Raw genomic sequence first — 19,229 nt, forward strand, 5'->3', positions numbered from 1 at the left:
TCTACCGCTTGCTGCTAGGGTGTAATGGTGTTATAGACACAATTAAGCACCTTTAATGGGGTAAACTGGTTAGAGTGTAACGCAATATCAGTGAAAACTTTCCTGCACGCTTGCACCGCAAGGCTGCTTCCAGCCACAGAGCGAATTATGTTGGAATTGTCGAAATAAGCGAAGGTCCTTGCTACGGAGTCTACCACGGCTTCATATAGTGAGTTTGGAAGTGTCTTTATCAAGAAGAACATAAGCGTAATGTAATGAGAAATAAAAAAAGGCTGATAACTATAGATCCTAGAAGAAGCAGGGATAAGTGCAGAGGCAGAGTGCAACGCACGCAAGGTCGCGCTCAGCGCGGCGGCCAGGGGCACTTTCAAGGTAGACCCGCTTCCGAGAAACGTCCATCTGCATTTCAACGACGGGCGCCGAAAGGCACGGGCCCGAGCACTGCTGAAATAGACCGCCAACTGCACGGGACTGTCGGCATTTGTAGACGCGGCCCATGTACGGGCGCAGCGACCGGTACGCGGTCGTTTCGATACGCTGGGATGGTATGATCATTAAGGCAGCATCGGTCAAGGAGGTAACGTCCGAGGTGGCCGAACAGGCGTCAATAACCATGGCAATGAGGGACCCCGAACGTCCTTACGTATACACAGATTCGCGATCGGCGGCCAGAGCATTCGACTCGGGCTCGATATCGCGGGAAGCGGCGGCCGTACTCGGCAGCGAGGGAGCCGCGGGTCATCACATCCTCAAATAGTTTCCACCCCACATGGGGGCCGACGTGCTCCCCGACATTCCCAATGCCAACGAGCTGGCGCACAGACGCGCGCGAGGACTCACGCACCGCGGCGATCGTGGCGAGCGAAATGGTGGGGAGGGTGGGGAGCACCGAGACCCGCTGCTCACCTTCAACGAAATAACAACACACTATCAGCTGTCCGGGACGACCTTCCCGTTCCCCCACGCTAAACTCACTAGACCACAGTCATCCATATTCAGAATGCTTCAAACAAGGTCGTTCCCCTCAAGAGATAGACTGAGCCTTTATTCACCGGACGTAGAGCCGCAATGTCCGGATTGCGGCGAATCGTACTGCTCGCTATCGCACATGCTCTGGAAATGCTCCGCATTAAGCGGCACCGTGTTCAGCAACGAAGAAGACTGGGTGGACGCCCTGCGAAGCAACGACCACCAGACCGAGCTCCGGGCCGTCCAGAGGGCTCACGAAAGGGCGGAGGCTCATGGGCATCCCGACCCAACGTGGGTGCGGCCCGCGACCCTGCCGGCCACTAAATCAAGAGTGGGTGGGGAGGGGTCCATCAGGACTGAATAACGTTATTTCCTCCTCCTCCTCCTCCTATAGATGAAAAGGTGAAGAGAACTTCTGAGGTGCTCAAAGCAGTTTACTTTGACATTTCTGGCAAGAACAACCGACCACGTGTTGCACAAAAGCTTTTGCTTCCTGCGAGCTGTAAAGCATGAGAAGATCCGGGCAGTCACCTTAGTGTCATCGTCGTCTGCAACTTGACTCTGCACATACGTCGGGCAATTAACCCACATCCTGCCACATGCCGCCCACAATCTAATGTCAATTTATTTTTGGTCTATATTTCCGCCTGACTCAACCGACGTGACGGCCACAATTTTTGCTGCTTCCGGTGTACTAGAATGCCCCTCCAACGCTCTGGCTATGGAAAACACGGTTTCACGGCCGCTCAGTGTTTTCTATGCCGCTCTCGGCGTAATAGTTTTGCGGGTACGGACGCCATGTCATACGCACATCTACGGCAGCATTTGTTGATGTCACGGCAGATGGATGCCACGTGTGGCAAATTTTGCCTTTCCGCTGGAATTCGCAAGAACACAGACAGCAGCGACAAATATGGAGAGCAGGTATACTCGATTCGTGGATCACGTGGCTTAGACACAATCGCTTCTCTGGGATTTATGGTCGACACTCGGGCACAACGTGAAGAAGTATTCTGTCACAGCTCTCGTGCATCAACTTCGTGGCACCTGCTTATTGCAGAGCGCGCAAGCCTGAGGCGAATATGAAAAGTTTGACGGTGACCGCAATATTCATTTTCATATGCGGTAAGGACACTTGTTCCTTTTTTTTACGCAAGCCGGAGTGGTGGTGGTGGTGATAAACTTTATTGAAAGGGGGAAGGGTAAAAAGGGGCGTGGCTGAGGGTTAGGGCTCAAGTAAGGCCCTGGGCCTGCTTGGAGTCAAAGTTTATTTTTGCAATTCCCCGAGATTCAACAAAACGAACGCGTGGCTCCTCTTCCAGTGCATCTTTAAGCTAAAGAAAATTGAAGTGTTGCGTGCTTAACAAACCGCATAATTTAAAAAAAAATATTTCAGTTCGAGAAAGTCTTTGACGTCTTCTATTTAAGGTTATGTCGCTTTATTGCTGCCCTTTTTTATATTTCCCAAGTTATAGTTAAGCCGAGCTCTCAGGCGGGCCTTACGTTCACGGTTCTCATTGATAAATTCATTAGTCGTGTTAGAATAGCATGAGTAATAAAACATCGCTAATTAATTTCTTGAGCCGTAATGACTGAGACGATTGGCTTGGATAACAAAATTGGTAATACTCCAGCCATCGCCTCATCACGGAGCTTTAGGATAACTATTTGGGAAAGTAAGATTTGATGAAGTATTTTATTGTTCACTACATACTGATCTTTACATAATTTCTGTGCGTGTTTTTGTTCACCTAAACTGAGTTATCTAAAATTTTAAGCGTGAGTTTAAAAAGATGTGGCAGTTTCTCACGACGGGCGAAACATTGATAAGGAGAGCGAAGTTAAGCGTAGCGCTTGGACAGCTCGGACGATGTTCTCAGTCAACCCGGGTACGACACGTTAGCGCCACGCAGTAAGCAAGGCAAAGCTACTGCTGGATAGACTGCACACCGCTCTGGCACATACCAGGCGTCTCAACGCTGGCGCGATGAGCATCGCCAGCGGCTTTGCAAGCGCCGCACTAATGGGGCTCCGGATGAGATCGACGAGAAACAGTAGATGCTAGTAAGCGCCCAGTACAATACTAGTTAACTTTCCGGCACCGGAAGACAGAACGCTGCCCTGGCTCCGCCAGCGAGGCATCTGAGCATAGCGTGGACGCTGCATCGACTTCCTCTTTTTCGCCCTCTAACTAACGCGCGCCGAAGCGGAGCATGCGCAGTCGAACGGGACATTGAAGTCGACGGCGTCATTGCGCGTCAAATATCCTAACGATTCCTATAGAAATATTAGGTTTAGTTAATGGTAAGGTTTTAATCATTTTCAGAACGAACCATTCGCTCGGTGTTCGATTTGTCGACATTTCTTTTTCTATGTTGTCATGACATGTGCATTACACTGATGTACATACGAATCTGACAAAACAAAAACCCGGCTGAGAGCCTGTCTGGCTATAATAGTGCAGGTGAATGCTAATTAGGAATGCCCGCCGAGCTTCAAAAAGGCGCCCATTCTCCAGGTGATTAATTGGCCTTTCGAGTGCCGTATTCGGCCACTACCTCCCTCATGACTCTTGCAATTAACACGTAGCCCTCAGTCACCAGCGGCTGTAGAGTCTGTGACCAAGGCACAGGCCAGACCTGCGACGCTGCAGAGGGTGCTTTAAGAACATCAGGATCTCGAAGGCCTGCCACTGGAAACAACGTGACAACCATTACTACGCGAGCCCTCTCGACTGAAGCTACAGCTTAGCAGGACCCTTTTAATAATCGCAATCATCTAGGATATCATTGGCGTGAGTGAGGGCAAGAGAACTGGTGAGGCACATAGAACGCTGACTTCTGGCCACATTTACTGCTACAGGGGTTTTCCAAATAATAGAAAGTACAGGCCAAGATTGCAATCCATACGGACGTAGCGGAAATCGTTAAGGAAGTCTACGTTTCATGAAATGGTCCTCGGCATAAACCTACATAAGACAATCTATATATATATATATATATATATATATATATATATATATATATATATTTGTGTGTGTGTTTGTCTGTGTGGCGACACACCGCGCATATTTCTGCGCACCCTCCATCGTCTTATTATCTGGCCGAGCACAACACAGCTGCACGCGGGACTGCATGGTCGATAAAACACAGCGCCACCGCCACGTCGCCCGACGTATGCGTCATCGACGGTGGCTATAAAAACAGGCGGCCTGGCTGAGAAATATATATATATATGTAATAGAGGTAAGACGAGCGCATGTTCCTGCGTCGATCCAGCCATCATAAGGATGGAATTGAGCCGCTCCTTGTCGCTGTTGAAACAGCACTGAGAAAAATGCGCACACAGTATGTCGTAATCATGGGCGGCTTCCATGCGAAAGAGGGGGAAAATAGGCTGGGAAACAAGCTATTAGCAACTAGGGTTTGGACTCTAGAAATAGAAGAGGAAATATGTTGATAGAAGTCGCGGAAAATAATTTACTCGGAATATGAAATACCCACGTCTTCGTGTGGGAGCAAGCAGTAGTACCTGCTACGCTGCACGGCAGGCTAGGCCTGGGTATAACGGCGCCACACGGCATCGTGTGGACCTGCAAAAACCAAAACAGTGAGACAAGATAGTAAACGGATTTCATCATGAAAAATAATGGGGTAAGAAATGAATTTTCCACTCTGTGCCGAGCCCAGCGTTGCACTAGAGAGTGCGGGATCAAGCGAAAAAGCACGGAGGTTCGCCAAACAAGTTTGCTACGCAGCATTTCATAAAATGTTGCCGTGTTATGTAGGATAAATGGCAGTGATTACATGTCAGTGAGATCCAAGATTTCCCTCAATATGTATGGAGTAGGAGTAAAGTTTTCATCGGTAACCAGGTAACGTAGCGGCAGTCATAAAAAAATCAAATAAATTCACGTCAGGGCTCAGGAATCATTATCACTTTTTGGAAGAACAGAATGAATAAACTATAGGGAGCACGACTGCTTGATTGATCACTGTATTTTATACCACGGTAGCCCGGTGGCTTTGACGTGGCTCTGCTTGCTCCCGGCCATGGCGGCCGCATTCCCATGGAAGCAAAATGGAGAACTGCCCTTGTACTTGCGTTCGTTGCAGGTTGAGGAGAAATTAGGTAATTAATTAGGACTCCCCGCCTCAATTATTTATGCCTGATCGTGGTTTTGGTACGTAAAACTACAGGATTTATTTTAATATTAACCCTCGTAGTTATTTTATTATTAACACGCACACATTTCTTGCTTTTTCCCGGTTGCCGTTCTCACCGGTTCACAGCTGTTACAACCTCATCGCTTAGCGCTGGAGGCACCTTCATGCACTCGAACCCCCTCGAACGTTGTCGATGATTCTGTAGCGAGGCAACCTTGTCTAATCACATAGCCTGCGTGACGCGAATAGTGGTATTACACTGTGAATCGTCGCTCTGTGAATTCATTGCTCTGGAATTTATCACGAATCATGTATAATTATTCTCTTGAGGCCAAGACTGAATTTATGTTCCCGTATTTTTGCTAAACTTTCTAACATGCATTTCAGGGATGCATTTATATAGGTGAAAAGTGTTAGGCAGTTTTCCTGTCCGATGCGGTGTTTGGACTCAACACAATGTCCAATGTATTGGACATTGGGCCTCTAGGAGGTCCTTGTCTGTCAAGAGACGGAATGGCGTAGTTAGGGCCAGTGGCCGAAATAAAGGATTTTGCAACAGAAATCAACCTTTATTTGCGGCTGCTACAAATGTGAAAGTACAAACCAACAATGTAAAACAAGATCAAAGCTTATCAATCTCTTTGATTAGGAGGAATGGGCTTTCTCAAAGCATCGTCGCTCCTTTGTGATGCAATGTAAAAGTTGAGACTTCGTGCAAAAAAACATGCTTTTCCTGCTGCAGCCTTCCACTCTGCTGCGAGCCTCGGAAAGTCGTGGCAATGACCGAATGCTTTTGATCGTACTTGAAGACGATGCGTTGGAGCCCACTTTTTGGGTGGCTGCCAGTAGGAAGCTACTGACGTTGTGTGTGGGAATTTGCAGTGCTTCAGTGACCGGAGCGTCTCCCACAGAGACGCAAATATCCAGAAACCGGACTACGTCCCTGCTCATCCCTGCTCGTGGTCGTTCATGCTGGTCGCGCATATTTTTTCTCTACTGTAACCATGAGTCGCTTAAGGTCATGTCCACCAAGTGCAAAAAGCACCTGATGGTCCATTTCTTGGCCATAAGGCGTTGGCAATGAGGCTTTCATTCGGTAGTAGGTGATCATGCGATCGGTCACGTCAACTCCCATATACTTGATGTACAAACAGAATACTTCACCTGGAAAGATTCACGTGTTTTTTTCTCCTTACTGGACCACCCGCGGCACGTGTCATCGGGTCGCTTTCCGAGGACATCAGTGTTATGGCTTTGTCGTCGCTCCATCAACAAAGAATTTTTTGCCCATCATCTCTCAACACCATCTCCGATGTTGATCGTCCCTCAGCTTTAATCTCTTTCGCTAGACAGGTTGATAACTTTTGGAATTCGATTGTCGTTCAATGGTCTGGTACCAGATGTGTCCTTCACTGCCAATTTATCAAGTAACGGACCAGTGGTGAAGTGTCTGTCAAAAAAGAGCTGTGTTCCAGGAGCGAGATTGGTTGCAAGCCTGAGCACGGCTGACTTTCCAATTACAGAACTTGCTTTGTACCATGTGGGCTTCAGTCTTTTCAAAATCCAAAACAAGCCCACTTGGCGTCGCAAGCACAAAATTTTTCAGGCCATCGGGGTTGGATTTTCGAGTCACGCACTGTCTCTACTGTGTTCAGACAGTTGGTATTTGCAGGTAATTGCAGCCAAATATCTGTTATTTCATAAGTAGTGCCAACAGACTACAAGTGCGTACTGTCATATTTTTGTTGTGATTGAGACCCAATATCCAATATATTGGACATTGTAAAATACATCACGCACTCATGAAAAGTACCGCATTCGTAGTTCAAGTACGCGTTTCTCTGTGTTCCTTGTGTTCTTACTAACCCAAACAAAGGCCTATATATACTTTCTTGCATCGAAAAAACAAAAAAAAATCACTTACTTCTGAGGCGGCAGCCTTACAAGGCGCTCGCCCACAGTCCCACCATATCTGGAGTTGTCGCAGTGGCAATATCTTCTCTACTGCTGCGCTGCAGTGAGGATCTACTGCCACAGCATTCCGGAGAGCCTCAAGCTTCACATAACGGGTCTTGCCATTCCTTCTTATTCGTTCTCTTGAGCCATGCACTACTGGTCTGTCAGCACAGCAGAGCAGACAGACGGGAAGTTGAAGTAGCCGGTCATCTTTACGATCCTGGCGGCGCTTCGATCTCGCGTTTTACCATGGCGATGTATTGTTGCGATTTTCCTCTTACGTCTTCGTGTGGGAGCAAGCAGTAGTACCTGCTACACTGCACGGCAGGCTAGCCCTAGGTATAACGGCGCCAGGAATAGAGTTACTACGGCAAATTTCTGACTGGTGTTGCAGAATTCGTGGGGCGCGGTATGCAGAACTTATTGTCACATGTTCGCGGCTGGACGTAATTATATTTATTGAAACGTGGTTTTTACTAATTCAACCAGCGTGTCATTATTTCGCATTACTGGCGGCGCCTCCAGGACACCAAAGCGGCAACGGAGCCACCAAAGCTAGAATTCGGACTATTCCGCGGGTTGGGGCTTGCCGAGGCCTGCGCGTGCCAGAGGTGTATCGCGGACAGCCTATTTTTTTTTTCATGCGAACACCCCCTGGTACGCTTCGGTCTCCGCGGTCCCAACCCACGGGCCGCTCTGCTTCCAGCTTTGATCCCCCCTGCTACCCTTTCGGTGCGCAGGAGATCCTGCGCCGCCTCCTGTATTACCCCTTAGGTGCTCTCCTGAGCCCTCCGTTTGCCGGTTGTATATGCCCTCCTGGAGCAGTGCTTGTAAAAAATACAATCTATCGTCGCGACGAAAAAAGCGACCCCCGACTTATACAACGCGAGTCAGAACCTTGCCGTTACTATAATTACTTCAGAGGAAAAGCAGATCGAAAACAGCGCCAAGCACAAGGCCACATTGTCGCAACTAATCGAAATAATGAACATATGTAGCAAAATCAAGCGCGTATATTTTTAACAATGTTCTGATGTATATTAACAAAATTCCCATGGAAAACTTACGCTGCGTGCAGCGATGCGTTTGCAGGCGCCTCAAAAGACTGCGCCCTGTTGGATACGCACCCTTTTCCTGGCATCACTTTAGTTCCCCGTTTGCATCCAATCACCGTCGCATTCCAATTATGGTGCGCCGGGGCACGTCTACCACATTACCGGACCCGTCAGACAGGTTGGCGACCACCACCTTGTGCGCCGCACGTCGCGCTATCGTCTCCACCCCCTGCTTGTCTCTTCCCGAAAGTGCAACGGCAGCCTCGCACGGTTCCAGGTAGTTGATCCTGGACCCGAGCAAAGCGTTTTTGCGGCTGTGGAAGGTCGTTCGAAAACAACTTGTCTCCTCCAGCTGAGAGCATCCAGGCGAGGAGGAGACGCCGGAGGCAGGTCAGCCATCGGTCAATGGAGCCCTTGGAGCGTAGGGAGAAGAGCTTTTTCGTTCTTCTTGCTAAGGGCCGCAGCGTCCGACTTGCTGCCGGCCGTCGATGATATTATGACTGTTCAATACATTGTTCTTACTGTAAATAATGGAAATAAACCTTGAGTTCTCAAAATCCTGCTCAACGTCGGCCAACTCTTGTACTCAACGGCAAGATCTAATAGCTCCCATACCGAGGGAGGCTCGGGATTACGTTGATTGCGCGTTTCGCCTAAATCGCATCTCGTCGTCTGAGCCTGCACTGAGTTGCAACATGGCAGCGCCTTTGTGTTGACGGATTTCAATTCATGGGTGCTACGGGAGCTTTTCCTCTGTAGTTGGTAATATTAATCCTCTGGCCTCAGGCCTAGCTTGAGAGGTAGAATCAGCTGACGCTAAATTTTTTTATGTGTGTTTCTGGTCTCACGACAAAGATGTCCACAGCAACCCGAGCAGATTGGCCAGCTTGTCGGTAGTTTTAGAGCTTGTTTTCTGGCTGGCACCATGGTTTTAGGATTTCTCTTGGGAGCTCGATGCTGACACCCCGTGCACAATGACCGTTTCTGCCCCATTACCCTTCCAATAAAGAGTTAGTTTTCCGACTCGCAGTTGTGCCGCTGTTGTTCTTGACCATCTTTTTTTTTTTAGCCAGTTGTGATCGCACGTCTCGAGTTGTTTTATTTCTGAATCCCAACCTCACCTTCTATTGGCCTTACTGCATAGAAAATTTCGCGACTATCCTTTGAAATCTGTCATGTTAAAAAGAAATCGAACGGGGAATTTTTTAGAGTCATTTCTTACCGTATTTCGCACAGCCGTCGGTGCAATGTTAGATTTCCCTTATATATAACTAATCAGTTTTACTTGCGCAACCATCTATTGTAGAAGTAAGGAATAGAACGTTTTCCCCACGTCCTCGGATTAGTGATCGAAAGAAAATTATTTGCAACATTATTTGAACAATATATGATATAATATATTTGTCAGTTTTTCGGCATCTTATTGGGATAGCAAGTATATGAACACTCTAAGCGCATTTGCGGCTTCGTCGTCGCTGTGAGGTTCCGTATAATGTCCAAGGGCGATGATACCGCCACCGTGCGCACTACGCTGTATGTGCGAGTGAAGGTGCGCGAGGGCAGCGGATGATCGCGGCGTAATCTCGCCCGCGCGACAGACGACAGCGCGCAGTAAGCGCGCCATCCCCCGCTGGGCGCGAGACACCCAACCTTGCGAGGCACTGGCGGGGTTTGTTAGATATGGCGCTGTTTCCTGCGATTACTTCGAGTTCCCCAAACCACTTCGAGTCGCAGCACAGCTAATTGAGGAATGCCGAAGCAGGAAAGCACATTCCAGAGGAGCGGCCGAGCAAACAAGTTTAAGGCAACAAGTTCACGTGCCAAAAAGTTCGTGCGCCGCCGGGATTAGCAGGTGGGCCTCGGACAATGGAGCATGAGCAGCCCTCCCCTTCTCCTCGTTAGAAGTGCATTGCCAGTCTGCGAGGCAAGACCGCAGAGAGCCGCCAGGTGTGACACCGCGACACGGGCGCCTACCATTGGCTGAAAGTGGCGTCATCGGAGCGGACTCTCCCATTGGCCAAACATGACGTGACTTCCAGTGCTCGAAGGGTTTATAAGAAGCCTTCCAGAGAGACCTGGATTCTGGGACATTCCCTGATTCCCTGATTCACCTCTCTCGAACTTCTTGCCGCGGGCCGCAGCGTCCGAGTTGCTGCTGGCCCGTAATGACTGTACGACTGTTACATGACTCTCACCGTCCTTGTAAATAATGTAGAATAAAACCTCCCAAGTTTGGGTTTTCATCCGCGAAGTCCGTCCTCCAACCCCTACAGGTTCTACTCAGGCTGCAACTGCGCGCGGTCGCCCGGCTGTATCTTGAGGGCGATCTGCGTTGGGGCAGAGTCTAGGCCGTCTAGGGGCGTCGGCGGCTTCTAGCTTTGTGCGTGCCGTGTGTTCTCGGCGCTCGCTTTCCGTCAAAGCAAGAGACAGCGCGAATATTACTTCGCTCGCTGCTGCTACTGCTGCAGCGTTTCCTCACGTGACCGTTTTGAGAGCGAGTTTTCGCGGTCGTCGAGTAAGGCGGGTTCACGTTTGCTTCTGCGCGCGTGACACCATGCCTGCTAATTTAGTTAGTGTGCCTGTACTCATAAGTTTATGCGGCACGTAAGACTGCTTATATAGTAGAACACCCTTCAACCGCCAAACTATTGGAATATCAGTTCTGGGTTTATGACATAATCGTCGGAACGCGGGACAAGCAACATCCGTAGCAAGTTGTGCTTGATTGCTCCATATCCTTATGAAGGACGGGATGGTAAAGTGAACGATAAATTATCGGCATTTAAGGTAATTAAGTGCCTAAATGTTTCGATGTTCAGTTTCATGTAGACCATGAAAAGATTCTTTGTCTAGACTGGGATACTGGCGAAGACGTGTGGGAGCCCGCACTAACGAAGGTATTTAACTCGCTGAACGAAAGGAAGTTTGCGAAAACGAAGATTTTAAGTTTAGGTTTATGAATCTATGACCATTTCAGATTTCTATCGCCCTTGGTCTTTAGAATCATACTTGTTTCTACGGTGCCTGGGGCGGCAGAAATGTGCCTTGTACGAGCCATTTCCAGAGTCCGTTCTTGATTGGATGGCATGAACTAAAGGCATTGCGATTAAACGGTCAGCTGAAAATTTAAAAACATATATGTAGAAACAGAAGGCCCACGAAAAATCGCCACTTATTGAACAGATGAGTACGGTCTCTTCTTCTTCCAACGCGGGGTCTATGAGTGCTGTCCACTACATGGCTCCCCCTCCTCCCCCCTCCTAGCGATGAATACACTGCCGTTGAGCGGTTTAAGTTGTGGAGATAGATGAGATGTGGATGAGTTTGAGTTGTGGAGATGGATGAGCTGGCTTCAAGCGCTAGATGGAAATTGTGTCTTCGCGTCCGCTGACAAGACGTGTGAGAAACTTGGCGTGACTCTTGAGGACTTTGAAGGGACTGTCGTAAGGAGCCTGTAAAGGAGCGCGAGTAGCCTAGTGACGGATAAATAAATGACTGCTATGAAGTAAAGATGGGCTCATGTAAACATTTCTGCGGTCGTTACGAAGCGGCGGTGGTATAACAGTGACCATTGTAATGCGAAGGCGGTCGGCGTAGGATTGTAGGTCAGCAGATGACGGTTCGGAGGCGAAAAATTCACCGGGTACGCGAAGTGTCGTGCCGCAAAACGAGTTCTGCTGAGGAACACTGTGCATCTGCTTTCAGAGCTGGGCGAAGACCTAGTAGAACCAAAGGCAGGCGTTCTGTCCATGGAATCGCGGAGTCATGGGCATGAAGTGATGCTTTTAGTTGACGATGGAAGCGTTCTACCTTGCCATTGGAACTTGTGTAATAAGCTCTCGTTCGTATATGCGTTACACCCAGAAGACGGGATAGAGCTTGAAAAAGAAACGAGTCAAATTGTCTTCGTCTGTCTTTCGTTATGGTGCGTGGTGCACCGTAACGAGAAATCCAGGTATTTAGGTTGGCGTTGGCTACGGACTGTACACTAATGTGAGAGAGTGGCATTGCTTCAGACCTGCGTATGAAGGGTTCGATACAAGTGAGTACGTATCGTTGGTTCGAGTACTACGGTAGCAGACCAACGATATCGATGAGAACGTGGCCGAAAATAACGTCCGGTCGGTGGTGAAAAATGACTAGGCGCGCTCATCATAGTGTGTGTACTGACCTTGGCGCGCTGGCACTGTATGCATGCCCGAGTCCAGCAACGGACATCAGCGTTCATACGCGGCGGCCACAGATTTCTGGAAGTGACCAGACGTTGTTTGGCACGTACTCCACGCTGCTATAAGGAGTGTAGTGTGTCAAAAACTTGCTGCCGAAATGTTTGTGGAACGTACGGTCGAGGATGACCCGTAGACATGTCGCATATCACTGCGAATTTGCAGCCAGGCAGTAAGATATCTTCGAAGCGCACAGAATCGCTGGAAATCCGGAGTGTTTCAAGTTCACGGGCGGTGCGTTGAGCGGTAGCGAGGCGGACGAAGTCCAAGCCGGTTTGCATATATATGAATTCGTGACAAAGCGTCAGCGACGGGATTATCAGCACCACTGATATGCCGAATACAAGTAGTGAATACGGAGATACATGCAAGCTGGCGAATTTCGCGGGGAGTGTGCGAGGAACTGTTGGAGGTAATAGCATAAATGAGCGGTTTCTGGTGGGTGAGAATAAAGAACTGAGGCCCTTCGACATTGTGACGGAAGTGGCGGACTGCGAGGTAGAATCCGAGCAATTCGCGACCGAAAGTGCTGTAGGGGGTTTCTAGCGGTGTCAAGTTGCTTGAAAATAAAGATATAGGCTGCCGTGTCTAGCCAACCAGTTGCTCAAGCACGGCGCCAACAGCTGTATCAGAGGCGTCTACCATAACGGACGTTGGACCGTCTGGTTGCAGGTGTGCCAGTAGAGTCGTGGCAGCAAGGACGTTCTACCCGCCGTGGTTGCTCAGTGGCTATGGTGTTGGGCTGCTGAGCACGAGGTCGCGGGATCGAATCCCGGCCACGGCGGCCGCATTTCGATGGGGGCGAAATGCGAAAACACCCGTGTGCTTAGATTTAGGTGCACGTTAAAGAACCCCAGGTGGTCAAAATTTCCGGAGTCCTCCACTACGGCGTGCCTCATAATCAGAAAGTGGTTTTGGCACGTAAAACGCCAAATATTATTATATTATTAAGGACGTTCTTGGCAGAGATAAAAGCAGATTCAGCAATATTAGTCCACGATTAACTTATGCACCAGTGTCTACAAGATAGCCAACTTTTGTGACAGGGTCGGTGACGTGGAAGAGGTGCCTTGATTTGGATCGAGTAGCACTAGCCGTCATCAATGACTAGTGAGACCGTTTCCCGGAAAGTTGCAAGGCGGACGGCACTGCCATGCACGAGTGCCACATCTGGCGTGATACCAACAAATAAAGAGAGACAGAGGGCATGGCACCTTTTGGTCATGCGAGCGATGCCGCTGCTGATGGTTATTCGCGCGAAAGCGTAAGGCAGCCGAATGGTTAGTTGGCTCCTGCACTTGCGCAGCAACGTCCGTGCTTGAACTGTGGGGTTCGTCAAATCGCTGCTGTAACTGGGGTTGTGTCGCAACGGGTGCATTACAACGGCCAAGAGTGGATATCATAGGATTGAAATAATTCATAATCTGGTCTGCGAACGTCCTTAAGGTCTCGACTGCCGTCGTAGTAGGTGAGACATATAAAATCATGCGTACCTGGTTCGTTAGACGCTGTAAGAAGAGCTCACGAAGGATTTTCGAGTCTGTTCATGATGGACTGGTTCTCAGGAGTTGTGTCATGCGGCGAAGCAGCACAGTCGGTTTTCTGTCAGGGAGACCCTCCGGTGAGAGGAGCTGTTGAATCCGTGGAGCCTCAGTGTCGCTGGTGCATCGTAGTAACTCGCGCTTAAACGGCCCCTCATGAGGTCTGTCCATTTTGAGCTGACAAGCGCAGAGCATACATTGCGCAATAACAATCGCATCTGCAAAGTGTTACATCGCTACGCGCCGCGGAAAGATCTGAAATTTCAATCCGTACGCCGTTTCCCACTTCACTCGCCGCCGCCGTGCTCCATGTCGGACGGTGACCTTATCATGCCGCGCCGTCTACGTAATCGTTTCCGCAGTGTGACGTCGCTCGTGGTCACGCGTGACTTCGAGAATTATTCAATACAACATCTGTTATCTGTGCGATCTTTTGCTTGAATTGACCAATTGATGTTTAGAGAAATAATAAAACGCAGAAACAGAATGTCTGTGGGTTTTTTGTTTTACTGCGCACCGAAGCAAGACAGATGTACTTCCGCTTCGTCTGCTTGTTGCCCCGGTCGTGCGGTCACGTGTGCAGATACCGAAACTCTGCCCTTTTCTACAGTGCTCCAGCACGTGATCACGCTCTGCGATCCGCTTGTTCTGCCTCAGTATTCGTGTAGCACTGAACTATTCCGCTAGTCATATTTCCTTGTGCGCAGAGCGTAAAATCGTGCGCTGCGCGAACGAGACAACAGCTCGCGCGCGACACCGTAGGCGGAAGTGCGTTTCGCCGAAAAAAAAAGCGAGGAGCAAAAAAAAAAGAACCTGAAGGCGGGGCCTGTGACGTATGTGTCACGCGACCCTCGAAGTTCGGTACGGGAGAACGCAGGGAAGGAATACCGCTTGCGAAGGCGAGTGGAGAGGAAGTCGCGCTATGCAGTGGAGCCCGCCTGCTGAAATCATGGGTTCGCGGCGCTAAAGTGTTTCTATCTCGCCTATTAATGAGACAACTTGAAAACTTTCTGCGGCAGAACACGCCCTAGAGGAGACGTAACAACTTCCAACGTATAACCAAAATTTGCTATAGGACCTGGTGAGGGGCCCTTTAAGGGTATCGTACTGAACATCGGGTGCAGGAGCTAGCAAAATGTCGCGGACCAAAGCTGCAGTGGTCGGGTTAAGCGCACTGATGACGTTATCGTATTTGCCCGCCTGAGGTGTGACTCGATGACGGCGAACTGCGCCTCGATGTGGACGAACCAGAGTTCATAGTCCGAGGGCAAGAAATCGAGAAGTTTCAGTGCAACGACGGAAGACGTTCCCTTTTCTTCGAGACGTCGTTATACAGCGGCCGGTTCCATGGCGTCGAGAAGAAACGTAGTAGACGTGTAGAGTTATGATGTATGACGTCCGTGGTCACCAACTTGTAGGAACAGAAGGCCCACAAAGAACTGCCAATTATTAAACAGACGACTACGTTGATGTCGCGGCTACCATCGTCGAGGCTATGTACCTGATGGCGCTACTGCAGTCTCCCCTTCTTCCAACGCTCGTCTCTGTGAGTACCGTCCACCATATATACTTGAGTCCGAACCCCCGAGATATGCACATGCATGTACTACGCCAACCTTCAGCAAGGACTCGTATGGTTGCGGTGTCTAGCACTTTTTAGAGTGGGGTGCAGTGCACAATATTCACACTAGAGATTTCGAGGGAGCTGCAACAGTTAGGCAAGTCGAGGGTCACACTTCTGCAAACGACTGTTCCACGATAAGAATTCACGGGAGACCTCATCGCAGCTAGAGTTAATGCCACGAGCTATGCTACACCGACAACACAGTCGGCTTCGAACAAGAGACTATGCGTTTTACACCAGCTCTTTACCCAGTACGTACAGCCGTGAATCATCTACCACTACATCTTTTATCACTGATAATACGTAAACTGCGTCGATAAAAATTCGCTCAGAAGTACCGGTACAAAGAAGCCGAAAACAAAGGACCTCTAGACGCAACTGAAACACAAAAGCCTCAACTTTATGGGATACGCCGAACACAAAAGAAAATATTTGGGCTTGGTTTCCTCGAAACGGACACTCCACCTCACTGACTCAGCACGGTTCTAAATGAAATGGGGCTTCTGTGCTTGGACAATAGAGTTCAGCTTAACTTCAGGCGATGCTCAAAACACTCTATTCTAGTTTCTGCTTCAGATACATTGACAAAGTTGCTCGGCATGAAGAAGCGCTGGCACCATTTATTCGCTGTTGTAAGCGTTCATTTCTCGGATAAGAGAGGAAGCCAGATTAAAAGAGGTTTTCGGTCTAGTTAGCCTCGCATAAATATAGCTGAAATACAGCACGTTGTAGACAACGGCCAACCACGGAAACGACACCGCAGTGTCTGGTGTGTCTTGCTTCTGGGGTCGTGCCTTCTCTATAATGCGGTCCAATTTAGATATTTTTATGAGCGAAATTTTCTGAGTATTCATGGGCATGGAGGCTGTAAAGAGGGAGCTGCATAGTCTGTTGGCCCTACTTTCGCAAGCAATACACGGAACTCTTTGCGACGCTATCAGTAGATTGGATCCACACATATCCTGGTTTTTAGCGTTGTTTATTTTGGTGGACCGTTTGTACGTGAAGCGAACACTGAACCAAAGAAGAAGTGTTGCATACGAGTCTTCACATGTGGAGGTGTCCGAGCACTTCATCCAGTGTATAACCAGTTCTACGACGATTTTGTCCCAGCCTGCAAATTATTTAAGGCATGGCAAGGCATCCGTGAGTTTGTATATTATAACAGCAGGACATTTAGAAACGCCGCGAAGGATACTGGACCACTTTATTAGCTAATGCAATGTGAGGCAGTACAATCGCATTTTGGTAGTCACGACATTTTTCGGGAGCTTATTGCCGCACCCAACGAGAGCTCCCTGGTGAGGAGGACCTTGAAAAGGTTTTGTCAAGTATACATTTAATGAAGTACTGTGAAGTGATCTCTCGAAATATTCATAATTTTCGACCAGGTTCGTTCAAGTATATCCGATGATAAACTTGAATTCAATAAAATACAATATATATGAATAAGGCTGAAAGCCAACTTCACTTACGCATGGTAATTTCCTGGTGGGCCAAACGTGCTTCCTCTGCACTTCTGGTGCCTACCATCTAAAGGGAGAGCGCCAACGCCCTAAATACTATGGCGATAATGGTACACATAGAGCACGCCTTACCTTATCTATAGAACTGATGGCGGAAAAAGTACCTTCAACTACTTTACCACCTTACGAACCACGTTAAGAAAACTAGTCCCTAGCTCAGGTTCAGTGAAGCTTGGAGACATTGTGCTGATGAAATAATAAAAGGGAAAATCAGTTGATGTACTCTGGAGCTATTGACTTCCACAGCATGATTTGGCTTGTGTTCCAAACTGTATGGACCAAAATAGTTACACCTTGGGAAATCGCTGCCATGACAGCCCAAGTTTCTCCTTGGAGCTACAAGATACCTGCTGCATACATTAAAACAGGAAAAACCGGTAGAGGATAGGCAGGTGACCCTTAGTTTATTACGATAGGGTACGTTTGGTGATCCAGTCTTTATAACACGAAATAGAGTACAGACCCAGTCTAGACACCTAAAGTGAATGTCTAATAAAAATTAGAGTTCTGAATATCATGCTAAATATAACCTGTGTAGTGAAGAATATTATCGATACTTGGAGAAGCAGGGTGCGCCGCTCACCCAAGAAGAACAGTTCAGAAGCTCGAGGCTTCGGCGCTGTTCCCTGCCTTTGTGGGTAATTTCCTGCTCTATACTGAGTGTTTGCCCAAATAGTGAATAAACTTGTAAGTACACGAGGTCTACATTTAATTTAATAAATTACATCACCTTCATTAACAAATGATTTAAGTATCTGATGTGTCACAGCTGGGTAACATGTCATGGACTCGAAAGCCCATTCTGAAAAAAAAAAGGATTTTTCTATGCAGACTGTTATTTCATTTTCTTGGACTGGCAAATGCACCTTGATTAATCGTTCGTGCTAGTGGTATCATGTATGCGCTCTGTTGCGGTAACAGTGAAAAAGCCGTGCGATGCCCCCCACCCCATCAGATATTTATATATCTTCTGTTACAGCTGCTATGTTTGCTAGTCTTAGATACAGAAAACTGAGAAAGAGATCTTCGCCATACATAGCCTTTTCCTCCGTCAAAAAACAATCGCTTTGTTTACCATGCGATCGCATCTGCGGCTATGAACTCATATAATTTCGCACCTAACAGAAAAAGGCTACATACTTGTATTCGCTATGAAAAAAAAAATTCTGTCAGTCAATGTCATTGAAAGTTATCGCAGATAGGCTGGCTTAGCGCTGTAGCTTTAGTTGCCAGAAACACTTTCGCTTCACCTACACCATAGTATAGAGAACATAGCATTGTCCATCTAGATAACTACAGCCTGAAATTTGATAGCGAGTACTTTGAAAGTACTTTAAATCGCACATTTCTCTATATTTCATCACGCTTTTCAATAATATATTGGAAAAATGTAAAATATGTTGCAAGAAGTATGAAGGGCATTTGGGCGTGGTTGGAAGTTCGTTCTATTGTTTTGTGCGCTTTATGCAGTATTAAAATTCCTACGTGTGTTTTTATGAAGCCAGCTGGATGTACTGTTTTCAAGATATGAGCTGAACGCTGCTTATTTTTGTCCAACAGCGTCAGTGGGACATCCTGCGGAAGGGGCGGAAGAACGTGCAGGGAGCATCATCGGTGCTATCTCCGATTTCGCCAACAACGCCATGAACACGGCGGTCAACGCTTTCGGAAATCTGTTCGGCCTGGTCGGCCTCGAAAGGCCCCCGTACACGACAGAGGGACAGCCTGCAGCAGTGCCGTAGCTGCCATCCTACCTTTACAATAGGGCTGCTGCAGAGCGTTTCGCTAGATGATGCCACTGTGCGGAAGTACTGTCCTGTTGAACTCGTCGTAAAAAAATTATAAACCCTGCTTTACTGCTTGTAAGAACATGATAATAACGCAAGGCGTGCTTTAGAGGGACATTTGGACGCGCACTGCAAGCGGCGTGGTTGCGAACGCAACATTTAGTGCTGCTCTGTGGTTGGAAAGGGTCGAAACATACTCACAAGGGAAATAACAGAGGAGGCTAAAATGGCCCGCTGTGTGACATTATCCGTCACTGTTGCCTCGCTTGCTTTATGTAGCGAGGAACTAAAATACTTCAATTGAGCATCTGCGGCAATATACACTCGAACCTCGATATAACGAACCTCGATTTAACAAAATTCGCGATCTAGCGAGCAA

This window comes from Dermacentor albipictus, chromosome 2 (genome assembly GCF_038994185.2).
Source record: "Dermacentor albipictus isolate Rhodes 1998 colony chromosome 2, USDA_Dalb.pri_finalv2, whole genome shotgun sequence".
In the NCBI taxonomy this organism is placed as follows: domain Eukaryota; kingdom Metazoa; phylum Arthropoda; class Arachnida; order Ixodida; family Ixodidae; genus Dermacentor; species Dermacentor albipictus.